This window comes from Leopardus geoffroyi, chromosome B3 (genome assembly GCF_018350155.1).
Source record: "Leopardus geoffroyi isolate Oge1 chromosome B3, O.geoffroyi_Oge1_pat1.0, whole genome shotgun sequence".
Taxonomy (NCBI): domain Eukaryota; kingdom Metazoa; phylum Chordata; class Mammalia; order Carnivora; family Felidae; genus Leopardus; species Leopardus geoffroyi.
Window position 1 is genome coordinate 78,077,835 of NC_059337.1, and position 16,635 is coordinate 78,094,469.

Here is a 16,635-nt window from a genome sequence, read left to right on the forward strand (position 1 = left end):
TGGGGTTCTGATTCTGTCCTTTTATTTGATAACCATAATGCTTATAGGTTCAGGGAACGGAGAGCTTTCTTATAGTCATACACTCAAAAGTTTTGTCTCTTTCTTTTCAATTTTATCAACCAGTTTTCTTCCTCTCTTTCTTTTTAATTTTTTTTAATGTTTTTATTTATTTTTGAGACAGAGAGAGACAGAGCATGAACGGGGGAGGGTCAGAGAGAGAGGGAGACACAGAATCGGAAGCAGGCTCCAGGCTCTGAGCCATCAGCCCAGAGCCCGACGCGGGGCTCGAACTCACGGACCGCGAGATTGTGACCTGGCTGAAGCCAGACACTTAACCGACTGCGCCACCCAGGCGCCCCTCTTCCTCTCTTAATGATTAATGTTGGTCCTGTAGACACAGCATCTGCATATATTGTACAGCTGATTTTTAAAAAAAAATATTAAATGTCTATTTGGGCCAATTACTGTACCAGTGAAGGAGACCCAAAACTCCCTTTAATAGTGAACATAATCAATCGAGTGGGGTACTATCAGAGATTTCATTGTTTGCTGAACTTGTGGTGTACTATCTTGCTAAAAGCAAAGGTCTAACTTCATAAGTCCACCCATTTTCATTTCTTTATTAAAATTTTATACTTCTTCGTATTAGCACTTGTAACAATCTCACTAATTTTACACTTTAACTCACATTGGACTTTAATATTTACTATATACCTCAACATTAACCACAATTATTAAGCAAAACTCTGTTGACTGGTGAGTTGGCCTGTATTTGAGCTATTAGATTCACTCAGTGAGCACTTAAAAATATTTATGCAAGATAGACTTAACAAGAATGTCTAAAATATATATGAGGAAAAACTATAAAACCCTCCTGAAAGATAAAAAACTGGAAGTGAAAGTTGGAAAAGCCTATGCTGTGCTTGAATAATGACAGATATAACAGATGTGAAAATATTTTATGATATCCCCTTAATCAAAATCAATTCATTAATAGATCAAATGGGCAAGAATAGAATATTGAAAAATAGATTGAAGTAAACATTTTACATATGAAAAGTTAGCAAATACATCAGTGGGAAAGGAAGGATGTTTTAAGAGATTTTAGATAATTAAGTATTCATATGGAAAAATTAAAATGTGATCTGTTTCAGATGCTACATAAGAAAATAGATAATTAATCAGAAACTAATTTATTTTAACATCAAATATTTATAAATAAAATATTTCAATTATAAAATATCATAATTTATTTATTAACCATAACTTAATTAATAACTTAATACATTTAATAAGTGGATTGGAGATTTACAATAAAAGAAATGATTTATGATTACTAGAAAAATTTAAGTGATTTTTTTTTTTTACACAAAATGGCTGTGGGGTAATGTCTTCAAATAAGGCTCAAAGTCAGGAGTAATAATACAAAAGAATTAGGTACATGACTAAATAGGAATAAAAATTACATGGAAATACACCAAGATAAGTGTAAAAAAAAACCACAAATGGAATACGGAGGGAAAATTGCAATGACATTACAGAGGTAATATGATGAATATATTTTAAAACTTTGAAAAATGATATAAAGGGGCACCTGCCTGGCTCAGTCTGTTGGACATTTGACTCTGGATTTCAGCTGAGATCATGATCTCACAGTCATGAGTTGGAACCCTGTGTCTGGCTTTGTGCTAACAGCGTGGAGCCTGCTTGCGATTCACTCTCCCTCTCCCTCTGCCCCTGCCTGCTTGTCCTCACTCTCACACACTCTCTCTCTCTCTAACTCAAAACAATCAAATAAATAAATAAATAAATAAATAAAGACCATCATTTATAGAAAATGGATAAGATATAGAAACAGAAACTGTTCTCATATATAATTTAAGAAATGAAATACTACTTCTCACCCATTGAGACATTGTCATTAACAACATTGTCATTAACAATGTTGATGAGCTAATGGGAAAACCAGTATGCTTCTATGGTATTGGTGGCAATATGAAATGTTACAAACTCCTGCGGGAGGTGAATTTGGCGATATCCAACAAAATCACACCTGTATTCACCTTTTAATCCTACGTCTAGAAATTCATTCCAAAGACACATTGCAAAAATTCAAAATGACTATAGGCTAAAGGCTATTCATTACAGTGCTATTTAAAATAGCAAAAGACTGGAAAGAACCCAAATGTTTATCAATACTGGAATGCATAAGAAATTGTTATACACAGACATCATGGTACCAGCTTTAAAAGGGATAATCTCTAGATAATACTTTGGGTTGATCTCCAGGATACATTGTTCCAAAAAATATAGTTTAATGTCTTTTAATAAGACATTAGTGGAATGAAAAAATATATATGTATTTGTTTATAAATTCAAATAACTCATTGAAAGATGAACAACATTAATAAAAGTAGTTAATTAAGGGAGTGGAGGAAATAGGCTGGAGGGGATATTTTGGAAGTTAGACTCTCTGAATGTATCTTGCATAATACTGACATTAAGATCATGTAAAAGCTTTACATATTAAAACTACTGTAACAGATGAAAAAGAAAACAGGTCTGTATATTGAGATAGTAGCTTAACTGCATAAAGAATTATTTTCTGTTTCTTTAAAATGCAGAATTTGATTGAACATGCTGGTAAGATATATCCTAGAGATAATTAACAACTGTAAATAATCTTTGTATTCAGAATTTGTTTTTTAATAATAATATTGATATGTTATTTTCATTAAGGTATGTGTGTATATAACATATAGTAGATATTCACTGCCTGTGTTATATATACAAAGGTTATTTTTATGTGTCAACTTGATTAGGCTAAGGGATTAAGATAGCTGTCCAAACGTTATTTCTAGGTGTTTCTGGAAAAGATTAGGATTTGAATACGTGACCTGGGTCAAGCTGATAGTCCTCCCTAACGTGGTGGGTATCAGCCAATATGTTGAGGCTGAATAGAACAAAAAGGCAGAGGAAGGGCAAACTTACCATCTGTGCTTGAGCTGAGACATCCATTTCTGCCCTCTGACATCAGTACTTCTGGCGCTTGGGCTCTTGGACTCAGATGGGGACTTAAACCATCAGGCCCATAAATCTCAGGCATTTAGACTAGTCCTGAATCACACCACTGGCTTTCCTGGTTCTTCAGCTTATGGGTGGCAGATCATGGGACTTCTCAGTCTCCGTTACTATACAAGCCAATTCCTATCATAAATCTCCACTTAGAGATATATATATATATATATATATATATATATATATATACACACACACACACACACACACACATACATATCCTGTTGGTTCTGTTTCTTTGGAAAACCCTGACAATATATATACAAGGTAAACACACACACACACACACACACACACACACACACACACACACATTGCTTGTACATAAAATGAATGATTATACTGAGATTGTCAAAGATTTTTTTTTTTTTTTTAATTTTTTTTTTTTCAACGTTTATTTATTTTTGGGACAGAGAGAGACAGAGCATGAACGGGGGAGGGGCAGAGAGACAGGGAGACACAGAATCGGAAACAGGCTCCAGGCTCTGAGCCATCAGCCCAGAGCCTGACGCGGGGCTCGAACTCACGGAGTGCGAGATCGTGACCTGGCTGAAGTCGGACGCTTAACCGACTGTGCCACCCAGGCGCCCCAGAGATTGTCAAAGATTTTTAAGCATAACACTGTAATCTTAACTTTGCTTTGGATATATTAGTATGAATTCATGCAGTATTTTTCTATTTCAAAAAATTTGTAATTCTAATCTCTATTTCCTTTAAAGATGTAGATGCAGTGACTAACCTTTTAGCAATGAGCACCTTTAGTGCTTATCTTATGATCTCTAATTACTATTTCTTTGTCCAAAAAAAGAAACAAGGCTCCTTAGAGAAATAGTAGGACATACACAACATGAAACTGGAACTTCTTGTTCTAGAAACTAGAAACAAAGGAAGCTATTAAACATTGCTAGTATTGTGCCCTGAGGAGACAGCTGCCAATGTAAAGAGGCTTCCACTAGCTATACTATTGTAAAATGAAGCCCATAAAAAATCTATGGAGTGATTTTGCCAAAAAAAAAAAAAAAAAACAAAACAAAAAACAAAAAACTATGATCTAGTTTCTAGATAAATAGTTTACAAAAACCAGATAGAAGAAAATGTTAAGTGACGCCACAGGTATACAATCAGGAACATGTGAATATGGAGTATTCTATAAGTCAAAAGGATAAAAAGGAAGCAAATCTGTTATGGAAGAGATTTAAAATGCATGCAACATTTGAGACATGTTTGATCTATGAGTTTAAAAAACTTTTATATTGCATTCCTAAGAAAATCAAGGCTCTGTGAACTTGACAGGATATTCGATGCTGTTAAAAACATTATTGTTAAAAAATTTAGGTGTGATACTGTTATTGTGGTACTGTTTTTAAAAGTGTCTTTATTTAGCAACAGGTATCAAATTATTTATGAATGATGTCATTTCTAAGATTCGCTTTAAAATTACTCAGCAAGCGTGTGTGTGCAGGGGTTGGAGAGGAAGAAAGATATAAAGATGAAATAACTATGACCATATAATAATGGCTGTTGGAGAAGAGTACTGGGGTTTATTGTACTGTCCTTTCGATTATAGCATTATTTAAAATAGCCAAGATATGGAAGCAACCAAGTGTCCATTGATATCTGAATGGATAAAGAAGAGGTGAGATATCTATCTATCTATCTATCTATCTATCTATATATAATGGAATATTATTCAGCCATATAAAAGAATGAAATCTTACCATTTGTGACAACATGGATGGAGCTAGAGGATGTTACGCTAAATGAAATGAATGAGGCAAAGAAAGACAAATCCTGTATGAAAAAACAAACACACAAAGCTCAGAAACAGAACCACAAAGACAATAAACAGACTCGTGGTTGTCAGAGGGGAGGGGATGGGGGGTGGCAAAATGGATGAAGGGGAGTAGGAGGTTCAGGTTTCCAGTTATGGAATGAGAAAGTCACAGAGATGAAAGGTACTGTATAGGGACTATAGACAGTGGTATTATAATAGTGTTGTATGGTGACAGATGGTAGCTACACTTGAGGTGAGCACAGCATAATGTATAGCGTTGTTGATTAGTGTGTATCTAAAACTAACAGATAATTGTATTGTGTTCACCATTTAGCAGAGCTCATCGAACACTTTTTATAATACGTTATAAAAATGTAATTAAAAGAGATATCACACTTGCTTATTTGCCTAATATGTGTTTATGTGATATCTAAAAGAACTAGAAAGAATGAGAAATATTCAGTTTTAATACTATTTTTATGAACTAAAGTAAAAATTAAATATCCATTAAATGTCTAAGAATTCTTAACATAAGAACATTATATACGCCCCCTATTCTATTAGGCTGTGTGGGTGAGAGAGAGGGTGGAGGGAGAGGGAGAGAGAGAGACAGACTGAGACTTCATTCAGACATTGAAGGAGAAAATGTGGGAGGGTATAGAGCACACCTGGGTCTGGATCTCATGGAGTTACATAGAATGTGCTTCGGGCCTCTCATCGTAAAAATTCACAAAGGGTTGATGGTGGGTCTGATCTCATATATATGAATCTCTGAACTACTGTTCCACAAAGACACAGAAAAGGATCAACCAAAGAACAGCAGAGGACCCATGCTGGCATTCAATGAATGCACTAACTGCTTTTTTGCAGTGTTCTTCAATGTGTTACTTCTATCATGCTGAGACCGGCATAAAAATGAAATGTCATACTTCACTACCCTTCCAGCCAGTGGTACAGTTTATTTTCTTGTCTTCTGATAGAGTTCACAAATTTAATAACTGCCTTTTATCCTGGTCTCTATACTCCCTTTCAGCTTCCTATTCAAGCTTCTCTCTCTGCAGGCTTGCAGGAAATGCCTCATTTTAGGTTTTCTATAAAGGACATAATAGACAAGAAAAGCAAAAAAGGAGAGGATATTATCTATCATTTAGAAATGGACAAGGGGCAATCAGACCATTTTAATAGAGACAGAGTAGGGGGAAAAACTCCTTGCTATTGTAGCACTTGCCGTGTTCTTTTGGATGAGACAATTTGGACTGGAACGAATTGAGTAGTTTGTGTTGAAAAGTATATTATGATTCTTCTGATCAGTGTCCATTTTGAAAAAAAAAGTAATTGATCCTTAATCAAAAAAATAATAGGGTTATTTTCAGGAAAATCTGACAAAATGGGACTGATTTTTCAGCTAATTAAGAAATACAGTGATGAATTTGAGTGTTTCTGCTTTGATTCATATGGCTATAATTAATAATGACTTTGCAGGTCTCCACATGTTTCCTAAATGATGATGACAATATCATTAATGATGTGCATTATTGTACAGATTTTTTTGGAAGTTGGGGAATAATAGAGTAAGGTTCAGGCAATATTTCTAAAGAAATATCATCTGCTGGTGAAACCAATAATCCTTCCTTTACATTCTCATTAAGGTCTGAATAGGCAGCACACCACATTTGAGTTCCTTTTAAACATGCAGGCAAGCACATTACTAGCAAATTGCAAGAGTGAGTTTGTAACTAGACATCTTTGTTCCTGTCCCATGCTCTATACCTTTCACCTCTTTGATTAAAAACACAGCATGTAGGAATGAATCATTGTTAATCTCAGAGAAAATGGTTTCTAACATTGAATTATTTAAATGCTAATTGCAGTGCATTGCCTACAAATAATCAACCGGAACTTTTAACTAGATGATGTTTAATTCTCTTTTGAAATACCAAGTGGCTCTCAATGCTTCCATAGTTCTTCCTGCATCCCAATAAGTAAACATCAAAGTGTGTCCTTTAGAAAAAGTATGAGATTGACAATTGCTGGAATTAATTTTCTACTATATCCTATTCTTACTGTGTGGCATTAGAATTCAGGAACATAATGTTGTCCTATGTACTCATAAAAATTCCAATACTGGATACATTTGATATTAATGTACTCTTATTCTAATCTTCAGAATTTCAGCAGAATGCATTTCATACCATTTTATATTTTCTCTTGCAATGCTAAAGACATAATGGGCTTTGTAAGAAAATTATGAGGGGCTCACAGTTAAACCATTGTCTCAGTGAAAATTTTCAAAGAGTTGGTAAAAGGAGATATTTTTATGTTAGAATGCTAAGAAGCTGTTCTTAAATTTTGGTGTGCATAAGGATCATCTGAGGTGTCTGTTAAAAATATATATTCCTGGGCTGCATCTGTAGAGATTTGGAATACTTTGTCAGGAAGCCCCAGACTTTGCATTTTAGTTGTCAACATCTTATGTGATTCTGTTAGGTTTACAAAAGCACATTTTGAGAATTTGTTTTTTCATTACAATAGCAACACTTATAAATGTCTTTATTATCTTTAATACCATCATCCCATTTCCAATTCTGAGTTTGCTAAACGGTTTACTTCATTTTATTCTTCCTTCCTCTAGTTTTAAAAGTGCTTCTTCTCTCATTAAATTAACTTTTGTTTAATTTATGATGTATTTTTTGCGCTTATATAACTACAACACCTACCTGGTTGACTTTCCTTTGCCATCTTGCTCTATGTCGATACATCATAAATATTGCCATTAAAATAGTTCTTAAATTGATTTAATATCTGTTGAACCACATTACTGTCAAAGCAATTATACATAGATTAACACAAATGCTTTCAAATTTTGAGACTATGACTCACAATAAGAATGCCATTTATAATGTGATGCTGTGTGTGTGTGTGTGTGTGTGTGTGCACGCGTGTGTGTGTATCTGCAATACACATACACAAATACGAAATTTGTTTTACAAAGCAGTATTTACCCTAATTATATGTGATTCAGTTCTTTAATACTGTTTTATTCCATCCTCTCATCCTATGAGTTTTTAAATTATTGATAAAAATTTACTAAATTGGCCCACAAAAACCTTTTGACTTGCATCTTGACAATTGGCCATAGACATAGTGACCACCTTCAAGAGTCATTTTCTATGTGGAGACCTTTATTTGCTATTTATTGGTCAGAAAGACTTTGTAGGGAAATGTAAATTTATTTGATGGTGAAACGGTAGGCTTGGTTTCGTCCTGGTTTTCTAAGTACTGGAGCACTGCAAGTATATTATAAGTTTCTACTCCCTGAGATTTATTCTGTAAATATTGTAGCATATTATTCACAGATGATCAGATTTCTATTCAAAGGGAACATGATTTTATCACTCACCAAGAACCTCATTCCTTTGGTTACATGCTATTCTCAGCCCTTTAATTTACCTAAAGTAAATACTTACATCTATTTTTACTAATAAACACTTCTCCCCAGGAAAGCAATATTGTAGACATATATAATCTGTATTTCATAGAATTTCAGAGTTTGGGGCACCTGAGAAGCCAACTATTCCTGTGATTCATGAGTTTCCTCAGAGATGTCTCCAACAGACATTGCTTGTAGTTGAAACACCTCCAGAGACAGAGGAAGGATTGATCAGACAGAAAAAATGAGTTACCTGAAAGAGACTAGAAAGACAAAATAGAGTCAAACTTGTCTGAAAAAAAATATCAATTATGTATTTAAAAGTAGGGGTTTAAAAAATGGAAACATTGGATTTAGAAAAATAACGTATAAACATAAAATTAAGTGGATTTGGAATCAACATTCTCTTTTCTGTCTTGTCCTGTTGTAGGGGATCCTTCGATCCATCACTGAGTGGCTGACATTTTTCATCCTCCCACCAACCTTAGATTTTCATATTCAGATATGAATCTCTGAAGTAAATTCCAGGAATAAATACACAGACTTACTCTTAATTAAAATAGTATCTCTCATATAATGATTAGTGTGTTTCAGCAGATTAACTAAACTGGCAATAGACTTTTCATTTCCAATTCTTTGAACTTGATAGCCTTGGTTTGCCTCATCACCAGCCCTGCCTTTGACTTTGAGTGCTTTTAGATTTGTGTCAGGGGCTTGTGAAAGTTGTTTCTTGTGGTTCATTCTTCAGGGCTCTTGGGTGTAAATGTTTCTCTGTCCTCCACCTGAAATTTCTGGGCTGATATTTTTTTACCTACTTAATTTCAAGATCGGAATTAGATATCAACATTCTGTAGTCATTCCTGTGAATTCAACTGGGGAACTTTTATCTGATGGAGATATTCAGCCTATTTGCAGTATAATTGTATCTTTCAGCATCTGAAAATGAATTATAGTGCATGATAATCCTGGCATTTCCACTGGTAGGAAATATATTCTTTCCATCTTAATTATTTTAAGTAATACATTGTTGACATTTACTGCAGTGAACAAAACAAACAATTAAAAAGGCCAAAAATAAAAAGACAACATTAGAGGTACAGAGTGAAGTAATATAAAATCATTTGAAACCATCATCATAATATTTACAAATAAATTATTCATTTACTTTAACTATTGCCCTCATGAAGCAAATATGATTCCTCAATTGAATTAAACATGAAAATTCTTATTTTAAAATGTTGCTAAGAAAAAAATGACTTATTATGAAATTGTCTAATGAATTGATTACCCTTATACTTCAATAATATTGCAGTTTACTATATTCCTTGGCAGCAAAATAGTACTTTTCAAAGGTGAAGCCTGAGTAGTTTTTGAATCAGTTACATAAATTCCTTATGGGTTTACGTATTGACCTCATATAAAATGCATTTTACATTAGGCAAAGTATCAACAAGGATTACAAATAACCTACCAGTTGATATTAATGATGTATACATAGAATTTAATATTTTAAAATATTTATTAACAACTGAGTCTTATTGCTAAATACATTTCTAATAGATGACTAAACTTCTTTGCAATATCAAGCCTCCAAGTCATCTCTCAGCATACAACACACACAACACACACACACACACACACACACACACACACACACACACAATTTGCAATTCGTGCATTCAAAGTTTTAGCAGTTTTCATTATTAAAGTTTCAGAAGACTGAGTAAGATTATGAATTTGTCAGATTAATGCATATGCATATATGATTGATGAATTATATTTTCTTAACTTTTTCAAGTTTAATTTTTCCTTCTAATGGGGTAGATGGACTTTAAGCTCAAAAATATTTTAAACATAAATGAATATAAATTCATTTTAAACCACCATGTGTTCAGCAGTCATTCTCATGACATCTCATACAGTTAAAAATGTTTCCAGTGAAGAGTAAACAAGCAGGCTAACAAACCACTATGAAATAATTCTAAATTGAATTTTTAGTTACTCAGCTGTTGCACTCATGGATTTTGATGATTGAAGTTGGAAAGTCTGTATATTTATGATGCATATGATTTTGGTTAAAGAAAAATAATCAATTTAGAGTTACAGTAGGCTGTTCAAAGGAATCATTTCATTCTTGCATATGAATAAAACAAATAACTTATTTTAGATCTGATAGTTTAACTCATGTGGACTTATCATATATTCATTATCCCAATTTTCCATGCAAAATGAGTTGGACTCAGCAGTGGCTCCCAAGAGAAGGGTGGTGTAAGCGGTCTGGTACCATGTAGGGGAGTGGTGTTCTATCAATGACATTGTTTAAAACTGCCAAGCAGAGGCTGTCTTTTAGTTGACTTTAAAATTGTTTTAAAATTTTCAACATAAAACACTCCTTTTTACGTGTACTCTTGATACTTCCCTCATGTATATTTCATCATTGTTAAAATTAAAGATATCCTGATGTTGTAGGTGTTTTTCTTGTTTCAAAAATACTAAGAAATCCTAGACATAAGTACAGTTTTAATATTTGTAATATCTTTTCTTTTGTAATGCAAATATATGTTTTTAAGTAAAAACCCAAGATTGCCTCCTTTTGTTCAATTTTAATTGTCAGATTGCTCATGATTCAAAATATGTTTCGAAGATACCTGAAAACAAAACAATGTTTGCCAATTCATCCTAATGAAAATAGTTTTGTCCTAAACTTTTCAGATAGTCGGCTCCTAACCAATATATGTGCTATCACTTTAAGAGTTAGGCCATAATTTTAGAGGAATAATTCATTCCTGCTTCAAATAGTTGTAAGAATTTAAGTATATAATCACAAAATTTTAAAATGTGTAAGTTATAATATATTTAAGGAGATAGAAATAAAATTTATTAGTTTATTTTAGATACTTTTATTCTTATTGAATTTTTAAATTTTAAATCGTGCTTTACAAATGAACCAATTAGGGGTGCCTGATTGGCTCAGTGAGTTAAATGTCCAACTCTTGATTTTGGCTGGGGTCATGATGTCACAGTAGTGGGATCGAGCCCTGCATTGGGCTCCACGCTGGGTATGGAGCCTGTTTGGGATTCTCTCTCTCCCTTTCTCGCTGCCCCTCTCCCACTTGCTCTTGGATGCGCATGCACTCTCTCTTTCTCTCAAAAAACCGAAAAGATTATGTAACTAAGTAGTATATAAATAACACGTGCATTTAAAATAAGCATCTCTATGTCTACTGATGACTGATGATATTGACTACCATTTCATATGCCTATTGTTAATTCAGATAGCCTCCTTTGCTAAGTGCCTCTGGAAGCCATTGGTCCATTTAAAAAACTAGGCTGTTGATGTTTTATTGGTTGACAGGAGTTTATATATATTAGGATATGTGGATGGATATGAGTCCTTTCTCTCACAAACGATTGGAAAATATATTCCTCCATTTGTTGCTTTGCATTCTCAGTTTCTTAATAGTGTCTTCGAGGAACAGAAATTTCATTTTAACCAAGTACAATTTATTGGCCAAATTCTTTACAATTAATGTTTTTTTATGTTTTTCTAGCCTATTTATAAAACCTTTACCTAGCCCAGTGCTAGGGAAAAATTCCATCTATCTTCTACACACATAATTGTCTTACTCCAAATTAATTTTATAACCCATATAAATTTATTTTTTTGGTATGGTATTAGATGAAGTCGGTTTTTTTTTTTTTTTTGTATGAAGAAACAACTGTTGTGGTTAGCTTATTAAAAAATCATCCTTTCCTTCTTGTGCTGTAGTAATATCTTTATTATAATTCTGGTGATCTGATATGCATTGGTCTGTTTCTGGACTCTATTTCTTGTATTGGTCTATTTGCCTCACTTTAAACCAATATCTCGCTGTTTAATTTGCCTTAAAATAAGTCTTGATATTTGGTGGTGTATATCATTCAGCTTTGTTCTTCATCAAATGTGTCTTTGATGCTTTCTCAGCTTTCCATTGCCATATATATTTTAGCATCAGCTGGTGAATTAAAAAGTTGCTGGGATTTTATTTGGAATTGATTAAGTCTGTAGATCAATTTGGGAGAAGTTTTCATCTTAATAATATCAAGACTTCTAATTGATGAACGTAGTGTGCTTCCCAATGGATTTATGTCTTTAACTGATAAAGTCTTTTTTTTAAAAAAGCCTTTTAATGGTTACTCTAGAATTTACAACTTGCATTAAGGGTCTACCTTAAATTATAACAGTTACCAATGCCAGACATGGCAAAAACCTTAAAACAGTATAAAAGTTCTTCCCTCCTTTTCTCTTTTGTACTATTACTGTCATAAAATGTATTTTTACATATATCCTAAACCCAAGAAACAGTATTATCAAACTAAATGTATTTATTGAATTCCTAATTCTAGCCAGGGTTGTAAGATCTAATATACGTGTAAATATTCAATTCCATCACTTGCAAGTTCTACTTTTTACAAAAGACTTGATTACAAACACAATTCAGCCACGTTTTTGCCACTTTATAACAACAATTGCCTTTTCTCCTTTGTCCAAGAACTTGTTCCTCACTCTATCTGAGACCTCGTCAAAATGGCTTTTACTATGCTTATCGCTACCCTGTTTATACATGATTATGTATTCTCGGAGAAGCTGGAAGCTTTCTCCATAGCTTTCCTCTTTCCCTTCAGAGTTCTCACCACAATCACTGTGTAACGTCCTGTCACAACAGTCTGTACCCATTATTGAATTCCAAAGTCACTTCCACACTTTTAGTTTCTTATAGCAGCAGCCAACTCGTCAGTGCCAATTTCCTAGTCAGCTTGGCCTGCTGTAACAAATTACCATAGATTGGGTGACATAAACAGCAAGCATTTATTTCTCACACTTCTGGAGGCCGTAGATTTAAGATCAGAGTACCAGCACACTTGGGTTCTTGGTAAGCGCCTCTTTCTAGTTGACAGACGACTATATTCTTGCTGTATCCTCGCATAATGGAAAAAGATCTAGTGAACTTTTCTTACCAAATATCTAATACCATTCATGAAATCTCTATCCTCATGACCTAATTACCTCCTGAAGGTCCCACTTCCAAATACCATCACGTTGGGATTAAGGTTTCAGCAAATGAATTTTGGAAGAAAGCAAACACATAGCCCACTGGCACATGTTTTCAAAATTGTGTATAAGTCTAAATAATATGCCATTGTATGAAAATACTACATTTTGTTTATCCGTTCATCTGTTGATGGATGGTTGGGTTGCTTCCATTAGGTATTGTGAATAATGCTACCATGGACATGAGTGTACAAATGGATCTTTGAGACTCTGCTCTCAGTTAGTTGAGGTGTATAACCAGAAGTGGAACAGCTGCACCATTTGTATTCCTATTTTTAGAAATAGAGCCATCATATTGTTTTCCATAGCAGCTGAACTATCTTACATTGCCACCAACAGGCAACAAGGGCTCTAATTTCTCAGCAACACACTATTTTCTGTTTTTTGCTTTGTTTGTTTTTGACGGCAGCCATCCCAATGGGTGAAAGTGGTAGGTCATTCTAATTTCTAATCGCATTTACTTATGATTAGTGATGTTGAGCATTTTTTATGTGTTTTTTGTCTTTGTACAACTTCTTTGTAGCAATGTCTATGTAAGTCTTTGGGCTATCTTTGAACTAAGTTGTTTGTTTTATTGTTGTTGAGTTCACTGTATATCACTGTATATACAGGAGTTCACTGTATATCCTGGTTATTAATAATCCCTTATCAGGTATATCATTTGCAAATATTTTTCCCATTCTGTGGGTTACCTTTTTACTCTCTTCCTATTGTCTTTTGATATACAATTAATTTTTTTTCACGGAGTTCAATTTGTTGAAATTTTTATTTTTCCTGTAACCTGTATCTGTTTCCTATATCTTTTGTGTCATATCCTAGAAATCATTGCCAAATCCGATGTCATAAAGGTTTTGTTCCATGTCTTCTTCTAAGAGTTTTATAGTTTTAGGTCTTACATTTAGGTCTTTAATCCATTTGAGTTAATTTTTATATTTGGTGTGAGGTTAGTGTTCAAGTTCATTTTTGTACATGTCTGTATCTAGTTTTACCAGTATCATCTGGACAAAACTGTACTTTCCCATTGAATGATCTTGACCCTTGCCAAAAATAATTTTGGTGTTAGGTTTTGAAATAAAATAATATGGTTTATAGGGGCAACATAGTATACATGGTAGCAATTAGAGCCGTTCATAAATTCTGGTTGTCTTTCTTATGAGAACCTAGTAAGTTTGTATATTCTACTATATGTCTGTGTTTTGTCAGGGAATCAGAATCTTTCTAAGAATTCTTTTTCTTTTAAATATACTCTTCTTTTTAAAAAAATTTATTTAATTTTTAACATTTTTAAGCAATTAATTTTGGATTAAGTATCATTGACATAGAGTATTATATTTTTTTCAGGTGTACAACATAGTGATTTGATATTTATTTTTGTTAGAAAATAATCATCATGATAAGTCTAGTTACCATCTATCATACAAAGTTTTTATAATATTATTGCCTATATTTCCTATGTGGTACATTACAAATCTGTGTCTTATTTCTTTTAATGCAGTCCCCTTTCCTCTAGCACTCATCAGTTTGTTCTTTATGAGTCTGTTTCAGTTTTGTTTTGTTTGTTTTGCTTTTTAGACTCCACATATAAATAAAATTGTATGGGAGTTGTGTTTTTCTATTTGACTTAGTTTGCTTAGTATAATACCCTCTCTGTCTATCCATATTATTGTCACAAATGGCAACATTTCATTCTTTTTGATTGCTGAGCAATATATATCTATATCATCTATATCTGTATCTATATCTATATCTGTATCTGTATCTGTATCTGTATCTATCTATATCTATCTATATAAAACAAATGCACACTTACATTGCTTCCATATCTTAAAGTTTATTTTGAATGGAGGAAATAAGGAAGCAAAACACAGGGAAGTTTTTGTGAAAAGGCAGAGAAGCTGCCACATAAGGTTGGAGAAGCAGAGCTGAACCCCTGACATGACATGTTGAAGAAGGTGTTTGTCAAAAGCTAGCTGAAAATTGTAGCCTTTTTAAAAGAAAAGGAAATTTTCTAGGAAATCTCCCACCACTTACGTCAGTTGGCAGAAGTCGAGTGGTTGTTCTTAATTCTCACCGAAAAGCAGCTATGAATCTCATATATGCTCACTTGTGTGCTTCCGCTTCCAGGGAATAATGTCCTCTGCTTCTCCCTTTCTTTCTAAAGGAGGATTCCAGGAAATATAGTTCTAAGCTTCTCTACTGTTACGTAGAGGAGGTTCTAAAAGAACTTGGTTGTCATACTGAATTGCTAACAGATAATTGAAACACACCCCACCAATTTGAAGTTAGATGTAGGTGTATGATATCTTTTTGGCCAATGAAATATGAAAAGTATTTGTATCACTTATGGACAACGAATTATGCTAAGAGTCTAACAGTAGGAGAGGCTTCCCTCACACTCACTTTCCCCTCCATGAGATGATAGAAGCATGTGTCAAGATAGGCCACCATCAGTCTGGTCTCTGAAAAGAGCTGCCCTGAAAACCCACATTGGACATGTTGTAAGAGCAATAAATTAAATTTTGTTACATCAAAGCCACTGACATTTTGTTAGGAAACCTGACTATCCTGACATAACAACAACAAAAACACACCACATACACTCTTTCTTACACACAGACGCACACACACACACACACACACACACACACACACTCACTCTCACATAATCTCTGTGACTTAAAGCAAGAAGGAATTATTTATTGTTATTTCACATTACGTTAATCTAAGGTTTAGGGGGAGTCTGTTTTGTGTCATTCTGCTCCCAGGTTGATGGAATAGCCATCATATTTAATGCTGCTGATCACAGTGACAGAAAAATAAGTGTTTCTTGTTTTCTTTTTTTGTTTTTTTGTTTTTTGTTTCAGAAGTAACACAGAACACGTTGACTACATTCTATGGGACAAAGCAAATCATAGAAATGCACTTATCTTCCAGAATGCAGAGAGAGTAATCCTAGCATAAGCCTGGAAGAACAGTGAACTATAGTATTTATTAACATTCCCAATTATTGTCATAGTGCTATGAAACTTGAAGAGATAATACATTACAATTAGAGATTTTGAAAGTATTTTCAGGAGCTAGAAAGATAGGTTGGTTACAGGTTATAAAATTCAAGAGGGATACAAATAAAGTTTCATATTCAGTTCCCTCAAAATAAACTCTTCAAGTTTTCAACAAACTGTAGAGGTAATCAACTAACAAACCAAACACACAAAGCAGTTTTAGTTAAAGATAAATGAATGAAAACCCAAAATGCTGGTG

General features: G+C 33.6%; 1 long non-coding RNA gene across 1 annotated transcript; it reads right to left on the bottom strand.

Moving 5' to 3' along the window:
• Nucleotides 1-6,082: 6,082 nt before the first annotated feature.
• Nucleotides 6,083-15,527, bottom strand: LOC123582256. Its single transcript, XR_006704285.1, has 3 exons — nucleotides 15,406-15,527; nucleotides 8,536-8,545; nucleotides 6,083-6,193 (listed from the first exon to the last, which is right to left on the bottom strand). It is a non-coding gene; the product is annotated as an uncharacterized LOC123582256 (long non-coding RNA).
• Nucleotides 15,528-16,635: the final 1,108 nt, after the last annotated feature.